Source organism: Delphinapterus leucas, chromosome 9, assembly GCF_059928025.1.
Source record: "Delphinapterus leucas isolate spDelLeu-1000000601 "Yukka" chromosome 9, BTC_Dleu_Yukka2, whole genome shotgun sequence".
In the NCBI taxonomy this organism is placed as follows: Eukaryota; Metazoa; Chordata; class Mammalia; order Artiodactyla; family Monodontidae; genus Delphinapterus; species Delphinapterus leucas.
The window spans coordinates 40,197,210-40,222,636 of record NC_143137.1 but is presented as its reverse complement, the minus strand read 5'-3'; the positions used below and the strand labels follow the sequence as shown (position 1 = coordinate 40,222,636).

The following is a 25,427-nucleotide window of genomic DNA, read 5'->3' as shown; positions in this document are numbered from 1 at the left end:
ACGGGCCCAGCGGCTTCGCGGCATGTGGGATCTTCCCAGACCAGGGCTCGAACCTGCATCCCCTGCATTGGCAGGCGGACTCTCAACCACTACGCCATGAGGGAAGCCCAGCAACCACTATTTTAAATACATTCTGTCTCTATGAATTTGATTACTCTAAGTACCTCATATACTGTTTGTCCATTTGTAATTAGGTGTTAATTTTTATTACTTACAAAGAAATAGTAAAAGCATATATAAGTAACAATGAGGGGAGATGAAACAGAGTATATAATTAGTACATATTTGACGAGCAAGGGAAGGAGACAGGCAGTCAACATAAACAAAGTGGCAAATAGATAGAAGAGCAGTGTAGCAACTCCTGGCAGGTGCTTCACTGTTATGACCCTGTGGCTCAGAATAAAGCCCAGATAATGAAACTGCACAAAGGACCACAGCTAATAGGTGGCAGGGCTTGGTTTTCTAGGATTTCCAGATTCCAAAGTTTCACTGCATTGATATTTTTAATCAACCCATGTCCTCCAGTGCAGTTCCTCACCTTTTACGACACTAAGAAATTCCCCAGGGGTAAAGAACATGCTCTTTCCTCACTGTTCTCTCAAGGGTGCAGTCACCTAACAGTTCATTTAATATGTTTGACCTCGAGACCTTGAATCCCAAGTATCTCTCATTATCTCACTTTTTGTCTGAAACACTATAATGGAAGGGTGGCTGCTGACTTAGAGTGTGGGCTCACTCGAGTCCCCAGGATCTTGACAGTCATTGTCATGTGGGTCGACCCCATTTTGGAAAGATTCTTTAAAGGTGCCCGAGCGGTTTCTAAACTGGAGATCTGTAGAATTGACAAAAGAATTAGTTGAGACAAACTGAATCTACAGGAGGTTACTTTTATTTTTTTATTTATTATTATTATTATTTTTTTGCCTACTGTTGTGGAGCACAGGCTCTGGACGCGCAGGCTCAGCGGCCATGGCTCATTGGCAGGTGGACTCTCAACCACTGCGCCACCAGGAAAGCCCCAGGAGGTTCCTTTTATTAAACACAGGTATAGCCAATGACTAAACAACAAAAAGAAAACTAATTTCGCGGTGCTTCCAGGGTTGACGAGCAGCACACCTTGTCGCCAGCACGTTGGAGCACAGGAAATGTTGCATAGATTCTGCTGCTGCCACTTCCTCGCTCAGCTTAGAGGCCCTCAGAATGGGACTCTAGACATCTAGATCCTGTGCATTGGGTTTCCTCCCTGCAAGGGCTTGAGTTCCCACTTAATGTCACAGAGTCTTTATTATCTACTGCATTTCTAACACTCTAGTTGTTGGTGTTCCTGTTTGCTCTTGACAAGTCTGTGCAATTGCTGGAGAGGTGATGTTCTCATCCTGTAAATCTACTAGCGGTTTAAAAACAAGCAAATAGACTATCCTTCTCATTGTTGGTGCTGGCAGTGTCAGGGGAAATTTCTAGTTCTACCAGATTTTGGTGGAAAGAGAAAAGTTCTGATCTGGAAGAGTATTTCCCAGACACTGCTCCCTGGTGGGCCCTTACTCTGTGGTGGCTTCCCAGGCAGGACTGTCAGTGCCACTAGATTCAGGACTAGAGAATAGCATAGCAACTAGATTCAGGACTGTCCTTTGCTGCTCCTACCAGAGTTTATTTTGGTGTTTAACAATTTTATGCTTACTGATGACATTTACAACTGAGTTGTAGTTTCTTAATAAATGGTTAGCGGTTGAATAAACCATTAGAGAGGACTTTAGTTAAAATATTTAAAGCAATATTTCTCAGAATATGATCAACTCTCACCCATTTATATGACAATAAACTGGCTCATAAGAATCAAAGATGAGTTACAGAGAGCATTTTTATTTTAAGTTAGATTTGTAGGCATAACATGTATCTTCCCACTCTGATTTACTAAGACCAGAGAGTACATTATAACTAATACGTAATAGGGAACTACCTCTAATATAAGCTGAGAAGTGTCTTTATTTGGTCTTGGTAGGACCTCCTGGAGTGGTCTTTCTTGGATGGACATCGGTTTTCATTGGTCCTTACCGAGCTGGTCAAGTGAACGCCCCACTTATTTCTACTCTGTTGATGAAGCTGCCCACCTCGGGAACAGTGCCTGTATCTTTAGCTCCATCAGCACGACACTTGGCTTCGTCAGCACAGCACCTAGCCAGCTGCAACTGACTTTCTATCTCAACCTTCTGAAAAGCATAGCAAGTGGTTCAGAGCTCCAGCTCTGGCCTCCCACAGAAAGGCATTCAGACCCCAACTCGCCCTCTCACTGGCTCAAAGACCTTTGGCAAACGACTTCCCTCTCAGGGGGGCTGGGAACACCCAACGAGGTGATGCTCTAAAGCCCTGGCTCAGTTTCCATACCAGATGCCCATTCTGTGCATAGTAGCTCTCATTGGACTTCTGAAAGGTGTCTGGGTTTCCAGGTTGGGGCTCTTGCTTTGGGCTCCATCCCTCATTCTTATTTTCATCTTTCTTTTTAAAACCACTCTTGTTATGAGTGAGGCCCTGCCACTCTTTTCCTTTGTAATCCAATTCTAGGCTGAACAATGGCTTGACTTTCCAGAGCTATATTCACTGATTACCACATTTTCAGTTATCATCTTCCTGGATACTTGGGACTTTCCAGAATAAAATGATCTTTTAAAATGACTGAAACAGTCTCTACAGCAGCAACATTGGACTGCTTGGGTCCCCACTCCAGCTCTGCCTTTTAAGGTTAGGATGAGTTTAAGAAAGTCTCTTCTCTTCTGTGTGCCTTAGTTCACTCATCTGTAAAACGGGGACTAACAGTGATTCACAGGTACCCGTGAGGATCTGACAACGAGGTACATGTAAATCGCTTAGAACAGTACCTGGCTCCGTGACTAAACAGGACCATCATTGTTATTGCCTTTTCTAAACACAAAGTTCCAATATTGGGTTGATTGGTAATGAGATTTGTGGAGGACACAGAAGGAAGTAGGGGTAGAAAACAGGGAAAGAGTAGAGGCAAATGAGGCCCCAGGGAGGGACCAAGTAGAGTCTGACACAACAGGGGTGACATGTCATCCCCAGCCTGGGTCTGATGCATTCATAAGTCACAGCTTGTCTCCTTCTCTCAAAGGCTGACTTGGCTGCAGATGACCTTCCCAGAGCAACTTGTCTTGGAATTGTCTATGCTCATGGTGATGAGAGGACGTGAGATGCTTGTAGGATATTTCTGTGACTTACGGGTTTGTGCACTGAGTTAAGGGGTCCCTGTAAAACACTTGTTTTCCCTAAGAGCACTTGTCCTTACTGTTTTTCTTCTAACTCCTTGAAGTATATAGTTTAACCAAGAAAGTTACTTCATGCAACGTTCAAATACATGGTTCCAGAAAGCAATATACCTAATTCACCCAAAGCATCTTATTTAGGGACGAAATTCCTAACATCCTCTTCTGTAAAATGGAGGTGATAATACCTACCTTGCAGAATGTTTTGAAAGGTTAGATAGAATTACATTTGCGCTCAGCGTAGAGGTTGGCGTAACAGAAGAGGTCGATGAATATTTCTTGCTGCTGGTGCTGGTGAGGATAATGGCTGTAACTGAGGTGTAACACCCTGTGAGGACACTGAAACAAGCACGTGGATGGCCTCCACCAGGCTTAATACCACACCGAGAACGGTGCTTTTCTAGTAATTTAGTGGAGTTTACAAAGTACTGGCATACACCTTATCGTATTGGATCCTCCTGACAGCAAAACGAGGAAGATATGGGACAGAATAATATTCAACCAGCCACAGGGTAAGCCATGAAGATGGGAAAGAGAGGAGTAAGGAGGTATACAGGGAGAGACATGCATCTTTCCTGCTCCTGGATTCTTCTGACAGCTTGGTAAAGTCACCAAGTAGGCATGTTTAAAATTTCGTTGGAAATTTGGGAAGGAGGGACTCCATCGCTTGTTTTTTGGACACCTCCATGCTCCCGTTTGCCCTGCACCCTCTGCTCTTCCTGTTCTGAGCCTCCCATGGCAAATGTTCAGTACCCGTTGGTGACCTGAACCACCTTGGCTTTGCCAAGGAATAAGCTCAATCGAGGGCTTGTCCCAGGATTGATCTTGCAAAAGCCACTCTCAGAGAACAGAGAGATTGGCTCCTCTCAGAATCAAGAAAAGGCCAAAGACTTTTTCTTTTGGAGGCAATGGGAAATCAGTTCAGAAGGACTTAGGCACTTCTCTGTTTTAGTCATGTGGCCTGGAGCAACCCCCTGTGAGCCTTGGTTTCTGCATCTGTAAAACAGAAGTAGTATTAACTATCTTGTTTTAGAAGAATTAAAGATAATGCCTGCACATATATTAGGAGTGCAATAAATGGCAACTGTAATTATATCTGCACCCCCAAGGTGGAAGGGTGAAGGGGTGGAGAGGGAGGGAAAAAGAGTTGTGTCACAAAGATATCATAGGCTGGGGACTACTTATGTTTATGCGCGGCCTATCTATTTTCTGAAATCCATCTTTCATCTTACTACCTAATCTAGATTATCACGAAAGAAAAATAAAACACCCCACTAAATACACACCTTCCCCAGGCTTAACGTTAAAGCGGTGTGTGTATTTATCCGAAAGCAAGCTGAGCTTTCTGTTAAATGCCCGACTTGAGCCCCGTATTCCAAGCACACCTCCACAGCTCCGTACCGTAGATCGTCCCCTAGGAAACCCAGCAGAGATCTGCAGGCTTCACGGTGCTCATGTCCTCTCCATTTATAGCTGACCTAATTTTTCTCTAGACGAAAAATGCACACGCCACGTGGCTCTGCGTGCAAGCCGACTCTGTTGGTTGCACACCGATGCCACTTCCGTCCTGCTGCCCAGCCCCTGGGTTCCAGCGCTGTTACCACACACCTGCCCGGGCGGGGGGTGGGGTTCTAACGAGATCGAGAACATTTTATTCTCTCAGTGGTTGTTGGAGGATTCCTCTTAGGGAAGATCTACCTTGGTGAAGAAATGCTTTTAAGATTTCCACTTGGAGGAGAAACAGGGGGAGAGAGAGGACCGATGGACTGGGCTGGGTTAAGCGAGCCTTCCCTTGCATACCCTGGATCTTAATACATGGAACAGCCAGAAACTGCTTGTTGTGGTTAGTTTCTTATAAAACAACTATGATAGGGCTTCCCTGGTGGCGCAGTGGTTGAGAGTCCGCCTGCCGATGCAGGGGACACGGGTTCATGCCCCGGTCCGGGAAGATCCCACATGCCGAGGAGCGGCTAGGCCCGCGAGCCATGGCCGCTGAGCCTGCGCATCCGGAGCCTGTGCTCCGCAACGGGAGACGCCACAACAGTGAGAGGCCCACATACCGCAAAAAAAAAAAAAAAAAAAAGCTGTGATAGGTTAACTCTTGGTTGTCACCAGGTGAACCCAACACAGTAAAGGAGGATGATGAAGGGGCTGGAGCAGCAGTACCTGGGGAGTGCTAGGCCCACAGGAACTTGGGGGAGAGCTTTAAACTTTCCCAGGCCTGGATGTTATTGGCCACAAGAAAATGTCTCCGTTCGGTTCGCCTCCTCTCTCACTGACGTCTCCCTTGCTTCCTCTGCACCCCAACGCTGGCCTGCTTGCTGCTCCCCAGCCCTGCACAGGGCCTTGGTACCTGCTGCTCCCTGCCCTGGATGCTTTGCCTCCCGTTCGTCTATCTCCCTCAATGTGACCTTCCCCAGAGGCCTCTCTGCTGCCTCATCTAAGATTGCACCTGCCATTATCAACTGTGAACACACCCCGACTTTAATTTGTTCATAGCTCTTATTACTCTCAGACATCTATAATATATCAATTTATTTATTTCTCGTCAGTTTCCCCTGACTAGTAGATTCGCTTTCTGGGGGCAGGGCACTTGCCTTTTCTGCTTATTTCCACGTCTCCAGTTCAAGAGCGCTCAATAAATATTGGTTGAAAAGTGACATCTGGGGGCACACTATCGAAGCCAGAGGCCCTCCTCAGGACAGATCATATTCAGCCTGCTCGGACTGTCACCAAGCTCATTTCTCAAGGGTTCCCTGCTGACCTGGAAGATGATGTGGTTATTTTATCTCTTTTCTCATTCTCTACCCTCCTCAGTATATTTTTGCTTTTAGAGCTTTCCGGACCCTGTTAGCCCTTTTCCTGCATGCTCTCATAGGTATCCCTGAAATACACAAAGACCATTTCATTTCTCCTCTTCAAATCACTGACCCCAAGCTGCCCAGCATTCGCCTGGCTGGGCACATGCATATTTCAGTGACCTCTTACACCCTGATTAGGAATTAGCAGTTTGAAGTGATCTGCTCTGGATTTGAATCCTGGCTCTTAGCTGATTAATGGTGAGACCATGGAAATCACTCACCATTCTCAGTCTCAGTTTTCATAACTGAGTCAATGATTTTATCGACCTCGAAGGATGAGTGAGATCCTGCCCAATGCTCCTCCCTGAATCGGCACAGGGCTTGGTAAGCGACAGTCATTGTTGTCATCCAGTCTCTGGAGCACCTGGGGAGTTCCCACACAGGAAGATGGGGGAAGGGTGACATCTAAGCCTACCTTCTCTTAATAAATTTTATCATAAAATACGTCGACACTAGCCAGGCATTGTGGAGGATCTAGCTTGTGTCCTTAGCATCTTCCACAGCTGTCCTGACACTCACACTCATCGTGACTCATGGCCCCCTTCCTGCAAGTGCCCCCTTGGTTCTGCCCCCAGGAAGATGAGTTTCCAGCTTAGAAAGGGAAAGAAATAAGCACATCTCACCCAGAGGTGGACTCTGAGGCAGGAACCTGGGTGCTAGTGGCTTATTGGGAGGTGATCCCGGGAAGAGAAGCAGGGAGTGAAGCAGTGAGACAAAGAAGGAGAAAGCCAACAGTGTGTCCACAGGTGAGGTGGCTGGGGGCCATCTGAGTGGAGACTCAGATCCCAGGGACTCTGGAGAAACTGTGGAATATGCCTCAGAACTGTGCCACCCAAATATGGGAAGGTGGGCGTTTATCCTGGGTCCTTCCAGGGGTGTTAACTTCCACACTCCCCAGTTGTACCATTTTGCTAAGAAAGCCCCAGGCAGAGATGCCAAGAAATGCAGGTGCTCGAGGTTGGACGCTGTCAGTCACCAGATTCTCAGCCTCAGCTTAAGTCAAAATGGAGGTGGGCCAAGGGACATGGGGATAGCCACAGGTTGGATTCCAGGAAGTAGACTCTGGGATAAGAGATTAGTATGCAAGAAATATTATAGGAAGTTTTCTTGGGATCAACACCTGCAGGGGATGGAAGAAAGCAGGCGTGGGCAGAGGGAGAAGTTTGTTTGGCTGTGATGCAGTTCTAAGGAAGGTGCAGCTGACCCCTCAGGGAGCTTTGAAGGAAGGATGGCTCTTCAGAGTTGTCCTGAGTTGGGGCAAAGGGGAAGGGTCTTTATATCCCCCTGTGGACCAGTCATTGGATGAGGGCTGCCCTGGGCAAGGTGGCTCCCTTCAGCCAAGGCAATTCCCCGAGAGGGCTCAGAGGTAAGCGCTGTTGGCCAGCTGCCCACTGAACAGCCAGGAAAATGAGCCCTTCATTCCTGAAGGGAGATCTGGGCTGTACATCACAGCATCTTCCACGGACATCAGCAGAGTCTGCATCATGTAGTTTGGAAGGGAGGAGTGGAGGTGGAGAAAGCTTAAGGCCACAAAGCCCAGGTCTTTGACCATGAATCTGGGCTGGAGGCCGGCAACTGAGAGCTTGCTTTTCCTTAGAATAAGAAAATAAGCAAAACCCCACTCCTATCCTGATTCTAAACTATGACATACTCACCCATCTAGGACTCTCAGAATTATTTGGATCCACCACTTGGTGCGATAGTAATAGATCTGGTTTCTCTTAATTAATCATCTGGGGTGGCAGTGGTGGCAATGCTGATAAAAAGTCATGAAAGTCACGGCAACAGTGGGCTGAAGCCAGGCTCCCCAAATCCATGACGAGCCATCTGGTTTTGATGTGGCTTCCAATAAATGTATTTTCTGGTGGCCACTGAGGGAGGCATAAGAGTGAAGATCTAGAGGGGACGAGTGAGCATGGATGCTTAGGTTTTCCTGGCAGAGAGGATGGCACTTGTGGGCTTGTGGAAAAGAGTCTTAAAGTGATGAGCGTGTTCATTCAGTTGCCTAGAGGTGATAAAAACCCACGTTTCCGTAGAATCCTTCCCTGGCTCCCCTAAAATTCAGACTGGATTAATAGATGTTGGAGATTACCTCTGAGCATTTTTGTTGTTGTTTCATGGCCAATGAAAAATGTATTTTGTTGATACAAACGGCTGCAAAGATGATACAACTATTTCTGGGTCCTGGGCATCCTTAGAGGACCCAGAGGTGCCTGTGAATCATCTTATTAGCATTACACGTCTGCCTTCGCCTCCGTTGGCCCAGGGCACATGTGCATTTTTATATCACATTAATGGTTTCTCGGCTAATTTTTCTTGAGCTCTATGCAGTGCTGCAAAGGTTTCCATGATTCCCGAGCTTGAAAAAGCAGTTGACAAATCTACTAAGGTAAGGTACCACCCACACTGAAAACTATTTGTGAAGTGGAAACTCTCTCTCACCATTTGTGATTCATTCATTGACGCTTTGACCAAAATACTGTGTCACAGGTTAACAGAGGATATGAGGGGAAAAGATGGGCAAAAAACATGCTCTTTTGCACAATCCTGTGTTTGGGGAGGTGGGAGTGGGGGCATCCCAGGGGCCGTATAACCGTGTGCTTGTCTCGACAGCTCAAGGCGGGCTTTGTAAAATGAGGAGAACTCGATGGCTTTGAGTGAGGCTTCGGGATGCCATGATTAAAATTCTTAGTCCTAGAGGGAGGGCAGAGGTCATCAAAGGTCACTCCAACCCTCCAGGAGCAAGGAGGGAAGAGAGAGAGGGAACAGTTTTGTTTGTTTGGTGGTTTTAGTTTAGGGCCAAGCAGAGCAGAACATCTAATCACAGTTTGGGTCTTGGTTATTGTGTGCTCAGTGATATTAAAGTCACTTTTATGCTAATTTTTATTTTAGCAGGAGTTTGGGTCCATTCTGGAAGTGAAGGTTTGGGGTAGGCAAGAACAAAGTGTTTGGAGTATGATAAGGTGCTGATACAAATACTCCCTGGCTGCTCCTCTAGGTACTTGGCCATAGTCCCTGAGAGGCGGTGTTTCAAAGGAACCAAACACTGGAATCCTTACAAGAAGCCTCCGCTGTGCCCATTAGAACAGCATAAGCAATTTTGGGAATAGAGGGGTAGGAATTAAGGTGGCAGCCACATGAGGAGTTTTCTCCCCATCTTTATGATCTCTTACACTGTTGATTGTCATTCTAGAGCACTGTCGCCTACTCAAATATTTCAACACCACAGGCAGGACAGGGGGCAGTGGTATCCCCTACCACAGACAAGGAAATGGACCTGAGAATGGTTGCAGTTACTTGCTTTGGGCAAAAAAGTTGTAAGTGCCGGAGCAGGGCACAGAACCAGGACTCAGATTCCAGTGTGTTGTGCTTTCTATCAAGTGGTAATGACTTTTTGTCTCCTGTGTGGTTCAGCCTTGCCTTCCATTTCTGTATACCCGGGTGGCTCTCTCTCCCTTTCTCTTTTTCTCCCTCTCCCTGTCCCTGTCTGTCTGTCTGTCTACCCATCTATCTCCTGTTCTACTATCCATCCATCCATACATGTAAAAAAGGGCCCAACATGCAAGTTAGTCTTTTAAACAAGGAATGAAATTGACCGCTGGGCAATAGTCAAATAGCTATTGCTGGTGAAATACTTCTTTCATTTAAGCTACACAAATTCATCAATTTGCTGATAATTCAAAAGCATAATATGAGCTATCTGTCAAGATGAAAGTAATTAGTGAGAATTCAATAAAAGGGGACAGTTTTAATTTAGAAAAAAAATTACAAACATTAACGAATTCATGCAATTTTTTGTTGCTGTATGTAAACAATTATTGTGCTAAATACCCTGCCCATTAAAGCCACTTTAGCAAGGTGTAAGTGTGAAAACACTCGGTTGATTATTCATTTGAGTGACTCTATGTACTAGAGTATGATGTTATTAAGTGAAAATGAACTTGAGAAGATAGGCTATTATTAGAAACTGTTATTCTGTCATAGAATTAATCAGACCCCAGCCTTTATTAGTAAAAAGCAGAGAACAATAGCCCTAGGAGGCCAGGAGATAACACCATTTGGCCTCCAGGGAAGGCATAAAGCTCCTTTGCATTAACCCCGCTGCATCCCAGGTCAGAGGAATCTAATATGAATGGATCTGATTACAGATATTTAATAACTCTGAGCACTTGGAGGTGGAGAATCTTGAGGGACAAGGAAAGAAGTTTGGATTCCAGGTCAGAATGGAAAGTTTTCCCTTTTCTGCAAATTTGCTCTTTTCTTCTGGGATTGCTTCTGTGAAGAGGGTGAGGGGCTGTGTCCTCTTACAAGCTGTTTCCTCGTCCCCTCCTCCCACCTCCATGGGCCTGTTGATCAGATTCAGATTCCACCTCCCTCTTCCTTGCTCTTACTTGGCACGGTTTTCCTTGGAATGGCCTTACCTGGCCATTTGACTGGCAATAATTAGAGGGCTAGACTATGAGTTTGGGCCTCAAGGAAATGCATAGAGGAAGTGTCTCTCTCAGCATCGTCCCTAAGTCTCATAGCTGCCAAGTGTAAGCAAGAGAGTCACGGAGTCTCCATTAAAGGTTCCATATTGGGTCAGGTCCCAAAGTCTCACTTAGTGAAAAAGAGATAACTTTGCTTTGTCTTATGCTATGTGTGTGGATCCATGCTGCACTGATTATCTATTGCTACATAATAAATTACCCAAAACGTAATGACTTAAAACAGTAAACATTGTTTGTCTCACAGTTTTTTGGGGTCAGAATCCAAGCAGCTTTACTGGGTGTTTCTGGTGGGGCCCTCTCATGAGGTTGTGGGCTGGGGCTGCCGTCATCTGAAGGCTGGACTGGGGCTAGAAGATGAATTCCAAGATGGCCCACTCTGTGGCTGTTAGGAGGAAGTCTGGCTCGATTTATTGCTGGCTATGGGCAGGAGTCTTAAATTCTGTATCACCCTAACCTCTCTATAGGACCATTTGAGTGTCCTCCTGACATGGCAGCTGGCATTTGCTCAGAGTAAATGATTCAAGAGAAAAGACCGAGTAAGCAAGGAAGAAGCTATAATGCCTTTTTTTTTTTTTTTTTGTGGTACGCGGACCTCTCACTGTTATGGCCTCTCCCGTTGCGGAGCACAGGCTCCGGACGCGCAGGCTCAGCGGCCATGGCTCACGGGCCCAGCCGCTCTGCGGCACGTGGGATCTTCCCGGACCGGGGCACGAACCCACGTCCCCTGCATTGGCAGGCGGACTCTCAGCCACTGCGCCACCAGGGAAGCCCTACAATGCCTTTTATGACCCAGTCTTAGAAGTCACACATCATCATATGCATTTGTTAGAACTTGAGCCCACACTCAGGGGTAGGGGAATTAGGCTCTACCTTTTGAAGGGAGGAGCGTCAGACAACTTGTGGGCTTCTTTTAAAACCACTACACAACCCAAAGACTGCTAATGCTCCCCAACCCCTGTGTGTCTCCTGTTACGTTGGGCACAAAGCTAAATCTTAGATCCTCATCCCTTTCAGTCGATGGAGTCAATGGAATGTGAGCAGAAGTGATGCACACCTTTTGCAGGCCTGTCCCCACAGAAGCTCACTTTGCCCTCTTCCCCTTCCATAGTGACCTTGGAGACATATCACAGATGTTGCCTCCGAGATCCTGGCATCACAAGCTGGAAGGAGCCCTGGAGGGAAAAGCAGAATCTCTCTGTTGTCAGCGATGGTCTGTGATCTGAGAAAGCAATACACTTTTATCATTTTAACATGCAGATTTCTGGGTTTATCTTTCAATAGCACCTAGATTTATTTGGTCTAACAGAATATCTTCAACAGGAACTTACAGAATTGATGTAGGGTATGTGTATGAGAGTATGAACACTGTAATTTTTGGAAAAATATAGATTACAATGTTAGTGATAATCTGAGGATAGTTTTTACTTCTTTTGAATATTTGTTTTTGGGGTATTTTCTGATGTTTGTCATAAAAATATAACCTACCTTTATTTAAAAAAATGTATTGAGGCATAATTGACATATAGCATTATATTAGTTTCGCGTGTATGACGTAACGATATATTTATAGATTACGAAATGATCGCAATAACAAGTATAGTTAACTTCCATCCTCATACATAGTTACAAAAAATTTTTTTCCCGTGATGGGAACTTTTAAGATCTACTCTCTTAGCAACTTTCAAATATGCAATACAGTATTATTATCTGTACTCACTGTGCTATACATTACATTCTCCGGGACTTCTTTATTTTATAACTGGAAGTTTACACTTTTTGACCTTCTTCACCCATTTCACTCACCCTCTACCTCTGGTAACCACCAATCTGTTCTCTTTATCTATGAGCTTGTTTGTTTTTTTAAAAGTATTTCACATATAAGTGAGATCATACAATATTTGTCTTTCTCCGTGTTCCATATTTCACTTAGCATTTTACCCTCAATGTCCATCCATGTTTTCTCAAGAGGCAAGATTTCCTAAGATTTCATTCCGTTTTATGGCTGAGTAGTATCTATCTATATCTATCTATCTATCTATCTATCTATATCTATCTATCTATCTATGCGCCATATCTTCTTTATCCATATATCCATTGATGGACACTTATATTGTTTCCATATCTTGGCTATTATAAATAATGCTGCAGAGAACATGGGAGTCCAGATACCTTTTTGAATTAGTGTTTTGATTTTCTTTCAATAAATAGCCAGAAGTGGAATTGTGAGATCATACGGTAGTTCCATTTTTAATTTTTTGAGGAACCTCCATACTGTTTTCCATAGTTGCTGCATCAATTTACATTCCCAACAAAAGTGCACAAGTGTTCCCTTTGCCCCACATCCTCGCCTACCCTTGTTATTTCTTGTCCTTTTGATGATAGCCATTCTAACAGGTGTCAGGTGATATCTCACTATGGTTTTGATTTGCATTTCCCTGATGGTTAGTGGTACTGAGCATCTTCTCAGTGCTTGTTGGCCATTTGTATGTCTCCTTTGGAAAAATGTCTATTTAGATCCTCTGCCTATTTCTTAATTGATTTTGTTTTGCTATTGAATTATGAGAGTTCTTTATATATTTCCGATATTAACTCCTTATCACATCTATGATTTGCAAATATTTTCTCCCATTCAGTAGGTTGCCCCTTCATTTTGTTGATGATTTCCTTTACTGTACAGAAGATTTTTGGTTTGATATGGTGCAGTTTGTTTACTTTTGCTTTTGTGGCCTATACTTTTGGAGTCAGACTCATAACTTATCTTTAAAACACAAAATGCATATTTTGTAAAGATAACAAATCTTTGTCTCTGCTCTTATTTTTACTACTCTTTTAATTTTTGTTTTTCTTTTCTCTCTCTTTGATAACTTATTTTCTTCAACTTTTCAGCATCCAGTGACCAAGATGCAGCTGATTACCTACCCCAGAAGGCTAATTAAATGCTCTTCTTACCACGCTCTACCTCAGCTGCGATTCTTCCAGATAACAGAGATTCCTAGCAGGGGTGGGGCTAAGTCAGGAGATCTGCTGGGACTCCTGTAGCTTAGACTGGGCAGGAGGAAGAAGCCAGGGCCGATGTGCCAGCTGGGGAAACACAGCTGAACAATAAGAAAGAGGTTTTTATGGCTCTAATTTAGTCTTGGTTTTGCTTTTGTAATTCCTTGCTTTTTGCTTTTTTTTTTTCCCAGTTCCACAAGTTCCTGTCACGTCTCTTCTTTCATCACAACCACCTCTTCCGTTCTTGTGGTTCCCTGATCCTGTTTCCTGGAGGTCATGCCCTCCATGTCTTTTTGAAGACATCAAGCTAATGTCCTCTATAATTTTCTTTGCTCTTTTTTTCCTTCTTCCCTTCCTTCCTCCCTCCTTCCCTTCCTTCCTCCCTCCCTTCCTCTTTTGTTGTTTTGTTGTATACTTTTCTACATTTTTAGGGAACATTACCTTTTCCATATGCTTCAAGATATTTTATGAATCACCTTGTGTTTTTCATTTGTTTGTCTGTTTCCACATATTTTAATAGCAAAAGATTTTTCTAGGCAAACAGCTAAATATGCTTGGCCCTAGAGATACTAAAGAGACTCAAAGAAAAATGACAATGGAACCTACCACCTGGGCCCATCATCTCAATATGTATCAAGACATCCTAACAAAATGGAATATTAAACCTCATGTCAAAGGGACTCCTCGAGTATTCTGGGGATGTAAGGGAAGGAGCAAGTAATACTGCCTAGAAGCATCAGGGAAGCTTTGAAAAGAAGGGTAAATTTGACCCATATGTTGAAGAATGGGTCATAATTCACTCAGCAGAGTAGAGGATGAAAGAGTATATGCAAAGTTATGGAGATGAAGACAGCGTGAGAGTGAGTAGTTTGGGATCTTTATTGTGTGGGGTGATGTCTGAGGGCAGGAGATGACGGCAGAGGGGTAGGCAAAGGCCATCATGAAGGGACTCATGCATGGGCCATGCTGATGACTGTAGCTATAACTTTTTTTTTGCGGTACGCGGGCCTCTCACTGTTGTGGCCTCTCCCGTTGCGGAGCACAGGCTCCAGATGCGCAGGCTCAGCAGCCATGGCTCATGGGTCCAGCCGCTCCGCGGAATGTGGGATCTTCCCGGACCAGGGCACGAACCCGCGTCCCCTGCATCGGCAGGCGGACTCTCAACCACTGCGCCACCAGGGAAGCCCGACTGTAGCTATAACTTTGAGGGCAAAAAAGAGCAACCCTCGGGAGGATGTGAAGAGTTGTGCATTTTATAAAGCTCTCTGGGGGGCACGGTGGCAGTGTAGAGGATGTATCCAAGAGGCTGCCACCGGAGAAGGGGTGATTTCCCACATTCCTGAGGGACTCCTATAGCTGCAAGTGTCCCTGGGCAAGAAGCTACCAATTATTGTGAAAATACACTTTAATGGTCCTTCATTCAAAAGAATCCAATTAACCATTTTTCTTCCTTCTATGTAAATGTAAATATTTCTGTCATATGAAGCATTTAGACAGCCCTGGATGGCTTTTCCAGTTAAAAACATATTTTATGTGCCTGTACCTTGTTATAGGCTGCCTTTGCCTTTGAATAATCTGAAAATCTCCTCAGTGGTTAAAGCGGTGAGAAGCATTTCGTTTCACCTTAAAGCACTTTCATACCAATTTCACCCCTGCGTCTCCCATGTCCTGTTCTCTGCACTTTGGGGACGTTAACATGCAGGTCAGTGTGTGTCTGTCGCCTGTGCTCTGCCTGCTGGGACCTGGGGAAGTGTGTAAACCTGCCAGTTCCCATCCCAGGAACTCATATTCTCAGCCCCATCGTGGCATCTGCCAGACTGTGTTTGTTCACTGGGGCTTTTGGCAGTTCCAGCTGCTTGTGAAAATAAGATCATTTGTGTTAGACAAAGAAGTGCTGCCAAAATGTGGAGCTTTATGCTGTGTCAGGTGGCGGCAGGTGCTCTGCATGGAGCGGCAGCCATGTCATTAGCAGTTACCTTATGGCAATTTTGTTATGTGGGTAAATCCTTTCTGCATAAGCCCCTCTTTGCATAGGAGCAGAGATGCCCAGAGAGTGAAATTCTCTCTGGCTGTGTTCCTTGATCCCTCAGGGAGTCTCTGTGGTTGAGATTAGATGATGCCTTTCCTGTAGATGATCTTTATTCCACAGGATGCTTAAAGTCAGCAGGAAGGGAAGCTTCTCCTTGAAACACAGAAATCAGTGGGTGAGGAATAATCATTGGGGCAAAAGGTGTCCCAGAAATGTCTTTCCCTGAAAAAGTGTGTGGGGAATTTTACTGCATTGCGATTCCTATTAGTTGTTGAGTGGACCTGTTTGGACCATTATGGTCTATATTAGTCTGCTAGGGCTGTCATCACAAAATACCACAGACCGGGTGGCTTAAACAACAGAAATCTATTTTCTTGAAGTTCTGGAGGCTGGGTGTCCAAGATCAAGGTGCTGTTGGTTGGTTTGTGGTGAAACCTCTCTTCCCACCTTCTCACTGTGTCCTCACTTAGCCTTCCCCCTGTGCACGTGCAGAGAGAGAGGGAGCTCCCTGGCGTCTGTCTCTTCCTCTTCTTTTAAGAACACCAGTACTATGGGATTAGGGCCCCACCCTTATGACCTCATTTAACCTTAATTATCTCTGTAAAGGCCAGTCACACTGGGGGCTAGGGCGTCGATGTATGAATTGGGGTGGGTGGGTAGGGTCACCAATTCAGTTTATACCATGGCCTGACTAGAAAAATGAACACAGAGCCTGGAGGCTGTGAAGGCCAGGCACTGGCAGCTTGAGCATGGACCTTAGGGCCAGTTGGATTCCTGGGCATTCTGCTGTAGCAAACCCAAGGGCAGACTCTACCACCTCCTCAAAAGGTTTCCCTAGGGGAGGGTGCCCTGTTGGTCCTTGGCAGGGCCAAAGGAATGGTTGCATAGGATAGAGGTGTGTCTTGTCAAAATAGAAAGAGATGGTTTTGTTAAAATCTTGTGGATACCAGGGCAATCTAAGACTAGTTTTGAGTTTAGGGTCCTAAGGGAAATATAAAAGGAGACAGGCATTCTCTTGCTTTATACTTGGACTGTAAGATGGTTTTGGTGAAATGGGGAAAATATGGTGCTGTCTTACTCACGATAGCAGAGGTGGCATTAGCGAGCCTCATCCAAGGTGTCAGAACACAGATGGAGAGAAGGTCCATACCATATGTTAGTAACCAACAGGGCCTTAATGTATGTGATATTCCAAGGAGTTCCCTACAATAAACAGATTCTGGGGAAGCTTGGCAGTAGGTTGTAAGTCCTATAAGAGCAAGCGGCAAATAAAGATCATAAAAGAATAATAATTACTGTTAATTTGACCCTGCTTTGAACTCCAGCCTTTATTCTGGCCCAGGGAAACACAGATTATAAATTTGAAATTGACAGTTAATATGTTGATGTATATATATTTATGTATATATCATGATAGTAATCTGAATAAAGAGATTAGTCACTGAAGTAACCAAGAGCTATGATTTGTGTCAATTACTCATTCTTTTTTATAATGGCTGATGCCAGTTCAGCACATCAGCACCTTTTTTCAGAGTACTATTGACATATTTGCTAAAATAAGTAAACATCCCTGCTCTTTGCATGGTGTTCAAGAACATTTCCTCTGGAGTTAGATAGCCCAGGTTCACATCCTGATGCTTCTACTTACTAACTCTGTGAGCTTGGGCAAATTAATCTCTCTAATCCTCAGTTTCCTTATCTATAAAATGGACAAATAACGTTGCAAAGACAAAAAACACAGTAGTTTTCCCAGGGTGTGCAGAGAGGGGGCAGTTGATTATGATGGGATATCCGTAAAGTGTTCTTGGACTGACCAGTTCTCAGCAGGCAGTGAAGAGAGAGAGGAGAAGGAAGCCTGGGAAGGGAGGTTGGGGCCAGATGAGAGAGGACGTAGGACGCCATCCTAAAGGGTCTGCATAAACTCTGAACAACCCTAATACATATGTACTCTTCAGCTACAGAGTTGAAACTACCTGAACTGTAAGAACTTGTTGATATTTTCTGTCCGTGTATGCACCTAGCTGGAAAGAGTTCATTATTCACAATGTAATAGAGTCATGCACTCTTTACCAAGTCATGTACGGCTCAAGTCATCCAACACAGCTGTGAAACAACGGAGGCCACACAGGCCTCTACATCTTTCTGTTGCAAAAGAGCCTTGGAGCTGCCCTAGGCTTTCCTCCATCCACTTACCTTCCCACCCACCCACCAATGCATGCCCCCATCCATGCCACAAATGTTGTCTGCTCTGTGGAAGGCCCTGCCTGGGGTATTGGGATGTGGATATGAATAAAATATGATACCTACCCCTAAGCAGTGCAGAGCCTAGTTCAGGACATGTACGTACAAGCAGATGTGCCATGACCCAGTGGGCTAAGTGCTTTAGGACAGGTCAGAATAGAGAGTCACGGGGTCCCTGAGGGAGTGGGTGAGGGAGGGCATCAATGAAGGAGAATTTGAGCTGGGTAAATAGAATTTTCCTGGCACTGGTATCTTGAATGTGAATTGCATGTAAAATAACACATCTTGGGGCTTCCCTGGTGGCGCAGTGGTTGAGAGTCCGCCTGCCGATGCAGGGGACACGGGTTCGTGCCCCGATCCAGGAAGATCCCACATGCCGCGGAGTGGCTGGGCCCGTGAGCCATGGCCACTGAGCCTGCGCGTCCAGAGCCTGTGCTCTGCAATGGGAGAGGCCACAGCAGTGAGAGGCCCGCGTACTGCAACAAAAAAACAAAAAACAAAAACACATCTTATTTAGTTGTATTGACTATTTGTTTTCATGGCAAAGGAGAGAAAGCAGCTAAGATTTGCTCAGAGCCTGAATGTGCCAGGTACTCTGCTAGGTGCTTCTTTACAAGTCTTCTCCTTTTACTTTTGCTCCACTGTGAGGTAAGTACTATGCTTATCCTCTTTTTACTGATGAGGAAACTGAGGCTCAGAGACGGTAAGTAAATTGAATCAAGGTCTCACAGCTAAAAATGGCTTAAGGAGGAAATAAAAGTAGCTTAACGCCTTCTATTTGGGTTTAGAGATAACAACAATGATTTACTGAGTACTTACTATGTATCAGTTATGGTTCTAAACACTTTCTGTGTGTTAATTTATATAATTCTTACACTCATCCAGAGAGGTGAGCAATTAGGATCATCTCTATATTTTAAATGAGGAAACTGAGGCAGAGAGCTGAAATAACTTGTACCGTACTATTCAGTGACCCAAGCAGGGCAAGGTCTTGAACCCAGGCAGTCTAGCTCCAGAATACTTTCTCCTGACCTGTAGTTATAGGATCCACACAGGGGTGAGAAGAGCTCAACTCATCTCACGCTATCTGCCCCCGTCTTTTCCAGTCCACACTCATCTTACTAACCCAGGGAAAATTGTAGTTCAGGTGAAATCAACTCATAATAGACGTTTGTAGATAAAAATAAGTCACAAAAATACAACCTGGGGGATGTGCTGGACAAAGTGTGTGTGTGTGTTTGTAACCACGATTGCGATGATTTGCCATCGCAATACAGCTGCTGGGGTTTATGTACATAAAAGTGTCTCAGACTGCTTTTTGCACCACGTTCTTTTTCCTATTAGCTGCTTCCCTGAGTTATTGTCCCAAGGTCAGTCCAAACTCTGGGTTAGGGACAATTGTCCTAGCTCATCTTATATAGGAAATTGTTCTCTGTCTAGTAATGTTGATCCAGTGTGAGTCCACAGGTCATCTAAATCATGATTGCATGTGTGTGGCGGGGAGAGGCAGCTCAGGCCTCAGCCTGAGAATTGACATGTCCTGGGAGTGAGGGCAGGGCTGAATTTGGAGCAGTGCTTCCCCAACTTTAATGAACTCACGAATCACCTTGGGATCCTGATAAAATGCAGACTCTGCTTCAGTGGGTCTGGGAAGGGGCCCAAGATTCTAAAAGCTCCTAGGTGATGCTAATGCTGCTGGTCCAAGGACCACACCTGGAGAAGCAAGGCCAACCTTCTATAGACAGAAAGAGCGATGAGCATCACTTCTGACTGACAGGCTAGCGCCCTTGAGAGTAGCTGATGGAAGAAAGAAGAGCAGATGCGCCAGGATGTAGTGAAAGCCAAGCTACCCTGCCCATTTCTCTCACCCATGACAGCTCCCAGAGCTACTGAATAGCATGGGATAATAATTAATATTCTTGAAGACATGACCTTCTTTTGAAAATCAGGTCATTATCTTCTGGATTGTACATTGAATAAATTTGGAAGGTGTGAAATATCCGGTAAAAATATTTCCATCAAAAATTGCTACATTAAAAACAAAAAGGGGCGGGCTTCCCTGGTGGCGCAGTGGTTGAGAATCTGCCTGCTAATTCAGGGGACACGGGTTCGAGCCCTGGTCTGGGAGGATCCCACATGCCGCGGAGCAACTAGGCCCGTGAGCCACAAGTACTGAGCCTGCGCGTCTGGAGCCTGTGCTCCGCAACAAGAGAGGCCGCGATAGTGAGAGGCCTGCGCACCGCAATGAAGAGTGGCCCCTGCTTGCCACAACTAGAGAAAGCCCTCGCACAGAAACGAAGACACAACACAGCAAAAATAAATAAATTAATTAATAATAAAAAAAAAGAATAAGGTCTTTGAATGCAGAGAATGTGCTTTAAGAAAAAAAAAAAAGGGGGAGTTGCAGGTAGTGAACATCTGTTGGAAAGAAAAAAATACCTCTGCAGATTTCCCAAAGGATTACGTAAATAAAGCATTATTTAAACTTGCAAAACCATTTTTGAAAACTTCTGGTAATAGAGCCAGAGCCAAGATTTGGGTAGAAATTTTTTTTTGAGTTTTTAGAGATTGGGGAAGAATTGAGTATGATGGAAGAGCTTGTTTCACCTCTTCAGGGATATTCAGTCAAGTGAGATTCATTGGTAGAGGAGGATGCTCAAGGCAGACAGGAAAGCTTCGACTCTGTTATTTCAGCAGTTTGGCTGCAGTGGGGTCAGATATGCCTGTGAACAAAGACCCAGCAGGACAAGAACACTGTCATAGATGTCAGCCTGTGATGGGCCCATATGGAGGAGAAGACCGGCCCCTCACACTGCACTGTAAACTTCCATGCCCCAGGAACTAAGCTCACCTCCAGGCAGAGGGATGCGGAGTGGGGTAAAATGTTATACTGACCATTTATCCAAAGGACAGCCAGAGGAAAAATCCAGAAAAGAAAGGTTTACCTCGAAATGGAAAGCTCTAGATTCTCTCAACCAGTGAAAAGTGGGGGCTGAGAACAAATAAAATGCAATTATTGCGAAATAGTTTCATTTTTACATACCCAAGTTGGTGACTTTAAATCTTGTACCTGCACTAGAATTTGGTAGTCTGAATAAAGTAACTGCTAAGTAAATCCCCATTTGTATCCAATGATTTTTATTGAATTCCTAGTATGTGCCAACCACCGTTCTAGGTGCTGGAGAGATAGTAGTGAACAAAATAAGTTTCTGCTCCGTTGGGTGGGAAGGACAGACAGTAAACAAATAAATCTATATGCCAGGTGTTGAATCCTATGAAGTCAAATAAGGTGGGTATGGAGTGTGCACATGAGGCGTATCCTTGTGTGGTGTGAGCAGGGGTATGTCTGGATGGATCTGTGTGTGTGTTTGTGTGTGCGCACGCCCCCGCGCTGCACCTTCTCTTGTACAATTTTCTATCAGCTGATCTGGGAAGACCTCACAGATAAGGTAGTGCCTTATTTTGGAAAAAACAAATCACTCTCTGGGGAAAGTATTCCAGGCAGAAAAAACAGCAAGTGTCAAGGTTTGTGTGGACTTGAATGAGTGAATGGCTGTATTTTCCCTTAAAAAAATCACTAATCCTTTCTCACCCAAATTTATTGTTTGGTTTTGCCTATTTTTGAGCTTTGTACATTTTCTTCTATGACTTGCTTTTTTCCCCTTGCTTAATATAAAGCTTTTGAGATTGCTTCATGGTGACATGTTGCTGTAGTTCACTGATACCCCTACTGTGTCCTATTCCATTGAATGAGCACGCCACCATTCATCCATTCTGTTGTCGATCTTCTGGGTGGTTTTCTGTTTGTTTACTATTATAAAGAATGCTGCTATAAAATACATTCTTACATACTTTTCATGCAAAATTTCTCTTTAAGGCTATGCTTCCCGAGCCGTCATGGTGCATCGAAAAAGATGGTATTTGTTCTGCGTATTGGGGTAAGCTGCAGGGGATTTGGGGGCATCTCTATAGGTACGGGTGAAAAAAGAACTATTTTTATGTTTCACAATTATGTTAAGAAAGTGATTTTTTTAATATTACATAATTATGTTAGGAAAAAGTATAACACTTCTATATAGACTCTTTTCACATTTTTTTAGAAAAAGAAACTTGAGATTTCCTCCTTGAACATACTTTTCTAAAATATCAGGTTTTATGCATGAAATAGTTACATGCAATTTTGATCAAGATTTTAAATGATGATCTCTTTAAATTTTTGATAGTCTTCATGGACAAAAGCCATTACTCTCAAGGTTAGGAATAAAAATGTTAAAACCATGTAATAACAATTGAAGAAGGATACTTAAAGAATCAAATAGCTCTTCCTTTTCTTTCATTGACAAATGTTAGGTTGAAAAATCCCTTGATAATGCAACTGGATTTCAAATTCAATCGCAATTTTTTATATCAACTATTACAAAATAATGAGGAAGCTCTTATTGGCTGAGGAGGCCTGCCTCGTTCGAGCAGTCACCCTACAGCTATATGGATGTCATAAAAGGGAACATCAGCGACAGTCCACTGGCAGCCCCCAATTGAGAGACCTCTGACTAAAGTCCACCTCCTGGGAGTCCCACCACTCCTGCCCAGCCTTCAGCTCCACAGCACAGAAAGCCGCATCCTCAGCTGTACAGTTTGAGCACAGCTACCCAATTGGTGTAGGGGAAGAGGTCACGGCTGTGCCTTGGGCCAGATGGGCTGCTGGAGGACTTGGCTTTTTATGTGGCACAAGAGGTAGAAATCCAGAGTGGACAGGACTCCTCTCCCGCAGGCAGTGCCTGTGGAAGGGAAGCTTGTGTGGGACTTTGCTCACCATGCTTGTAGCCTTCCAGGTGTCTCATCAAACCTGGGCCTCTTCCTCTTCAGCATCCTCTGAGGAGCAGCCGAAGGTCATAGGCAGAAGGTACCCTTGGCTGGAGAGCTTGGCTGCACATGGGAATCATCTGGCTGTTTTAAAAAATACTCATGCCTTGGTCTCACCCCCAGAGATTCTTATTTAAATTAATCTGGGTGCGGCCTGGGCACAGGATTTCTAAAAGCATGCCAGCTGATTGTGACATGCAGCAAATTTGGGGACCCACTCTTAGGAGTGGGCTTAGGCTGTAGGGTTGTGGGTTTTCAACTCTACTTGCCAATACCTAGTTGTGTCACAAAATGGTTACACCCACGCACTTCCCACTACCAGTGCATCTGAGTCCCCGATCATTGCCCTCTAGCCATGCTTGGTATTTTATCAACTTGGTAGGTGTGAAATAGCATTTTACTGTGATTTTAACTTGCATTGTCTTGTCTTCTAACAGTATTGAGTGTGCTTTCATATGTTCATTAACTTTCCTGTCTTCTCTTCTGTGAAATACCTGTTCAGATCTTTTGATAATTTTCTGTTAGGTTGTTTGCTTTTTTCTTCTTGATTTATGGGCACCCTTTTATTCTGGACATGAATCTTTTGTCAGTTAAATATGTCACAGGTCTCTTTTCCCAGGTTGTGCCTATCTTTTCAGTATCTTATGGTATCTTAATGAGCAGAAGTGCTGAATTTATTAATAGCTTTCAAAAATAGTTTCACCTGTTTCTGTCTTTAAAAAAAAGTCTCCTACTCTAAGGACAAAATGATATTCTCTTATGTTTTCTTCTAAAAAATGTAAAGTTTTACCTTTCATGTTTAAGTCCTTAATTTATTTCTGTCTATGATTGATTTTTGTGTACGGAAGTAGGGAAGCAGGGCTCTATTTTCATTGCCTTCCCATGGGGGTCACCAACTGTCCCAGCATCATTATTAATGTATTCATTCTTTCCTCACTGATCTGCAATAGCCTGTCTCTCAGGTCAGGGGATAAGCTATTGCATGTCAATCCCACGGCACACATGATTCAAATTTGTGCTTCCAAAACACTGTAAATACCATTAGCTCTCACCTATTCACCACTGTTCTAATCCTCACAAAAATCATATGAAGAAGGATCTTTCTCATGTGCTTTTTACAAAAGGGAAAAGAGGCTCAGAGAGGTTGTCAGTTGTCCAAGGTCACACAGCCAGGGTTCAAACGCAGGCTGGCTCCAGAGTCTGTGCCTTGACCACTGTGCCGTGCTGCCTCTGTAAATGACTACATATTCTGAACTTTTACAGTTCCACACTCATAATTATTCATCATTAGTGCCTCTACTGTATTGATAAATGACATAGAAGTTTAAATATACAGATTAGAAAACATGAGATAGATGATTCCTAAGTGAGGCCCTTTAAAAAATCACTGTATTTTTAAACATTCATAAAAACCAAGAAATCTACAGAGGCCTTCAATTCTCAGAGTCTCCCGATGACTGTAAACATCCTGTCACTCAAGCTGGCAGGTCACAGAGTCCACAACTACGCCTCCCTTAGGCCAAGTTCACCTTGAGAGTTAGCACTGCAGCTCTTGGTTATTTTCAAAACCAGAAAAAAAATAACTTCTCTGTTTTAAAAAAGGAAAACAAGTTAGAAGAGACCTGGCTCCTCTGAGCACTGACTGGGCCTGGGAGGCTGGGGGCAGAGGGGGTGGGGTGGACCAGATGCCAGAGGGGACGCAGGACTTTGGTTCAAAGGTGCCCACTGGGCTGAGATCAGGTCTCTGCTGCTGGAAGGGTTGGTTGGAGGCCTGTTGAAGTCAGAGCATGAGGAACATCTGTTTCTTTCTCTTTTCTGAAAGCTGCCAGGCGAGTAAACTGATCTGCAACCGGAGGGTTTTTGTGTGTGATAATTGGGTTCTTCTGCAAACAAGTTGGCATGCAACATCGGCTGTCGGCAAGTCTAATGACCTTTTGGACGACTACAGAAAAAATTGCCAAATGGCTTTAAAATAACTGGGTATCCTGACGTCTTCATCAACCTTTTTCGGAGCACTGTTTCCAGAAGAAAATGAGTAGAATGATATTCATGCCTGGGAAGCCCGTTTACCTTCCCTAAGAAGTTATTCTGCCCCACTGCAGCCTGAAGAGGCAAGGCGCCATCTACCTGTCTCCAACTTGCACGTCAGCTCCAAGGGAGACCTGGTTCACAGATGTTGGAGTCACAGTTCATTTTCCACTATCTTTATTGACACCAGTTGCTGCCAGTGCTGATGGGCAGGCAAGAGTTGAGTATTTAATGCCTTTCTCTCGCCACTCCCACCTTCCCAAGATGAGAAACAGTCACACATAAACAAACCCATCCAGATGTCAAGCATGAAACCAAAAGTTAAAATTCCAGACCTTTCTGGGAATCACCATTCCTGAAGATGGGGTGAAAATAACAAGCCTTTGTTCTACAAATGGAATGCATTTTTACATTGAAATTCCTAAAGACTGGGACAAGATGCATTCTTCCTTTTGTTTATCTTTCCATGAGGCTGAAAATTAATGTCTTCCTTTACATAGAGATGAAAGGATTTTGGAAAGAAGAAATGGGGCTGGGGCTTCCCTGGTGGCGCAGTGGTTGAGAGTCCGCCTGCTGATGCAGGGGACAGGGGTTCGTGCCCTGGTCCGGGAAGATCCCACATGCCGCGAAGCGGCTGGGCCCGTGA

The 25,427-nt window shown here is 44.4% G+C and overlaps 2 protein-coding genes across 8 annotated transcripts in view; one reads left to right on the top strand and one right to left on the bottom strand.

Moving 5' to 3' along the window:
* THAP5 (THAP domain containing 5) overlaps positions 1-25,427 on the bottom strand; it is a 196,289-nt gene that overhangs the window by 13,171 nt on the left and 157,691 nt on the right. For 5 of the 7 annotated variants that reach the window (XR_016394208.1, XM_089917014.1, XM_089917015.1 and 2 more), the window contains exon 4: positions 1-25,427. This exon is cut by the window's left edge and continues 6,775 nt beyond it; it is cut by the window's right edge. The exons of the other annotated variants lie outside the window; for them this stretch is intronic. The gene's annotated coding sequence lies outside the window, so the exon portion shown is untranslated. 7 annotated transcript variants of the gene reach the window in all.
* Positions 1-25,427, top strand: part of LOC111179490 (putative G protein-coupled receptor 141) — a 161,329-nt gene that overhangs the window by 15,657 nt on the left and 120,245 nt on the right. The window lies entirely within an intron of this gene.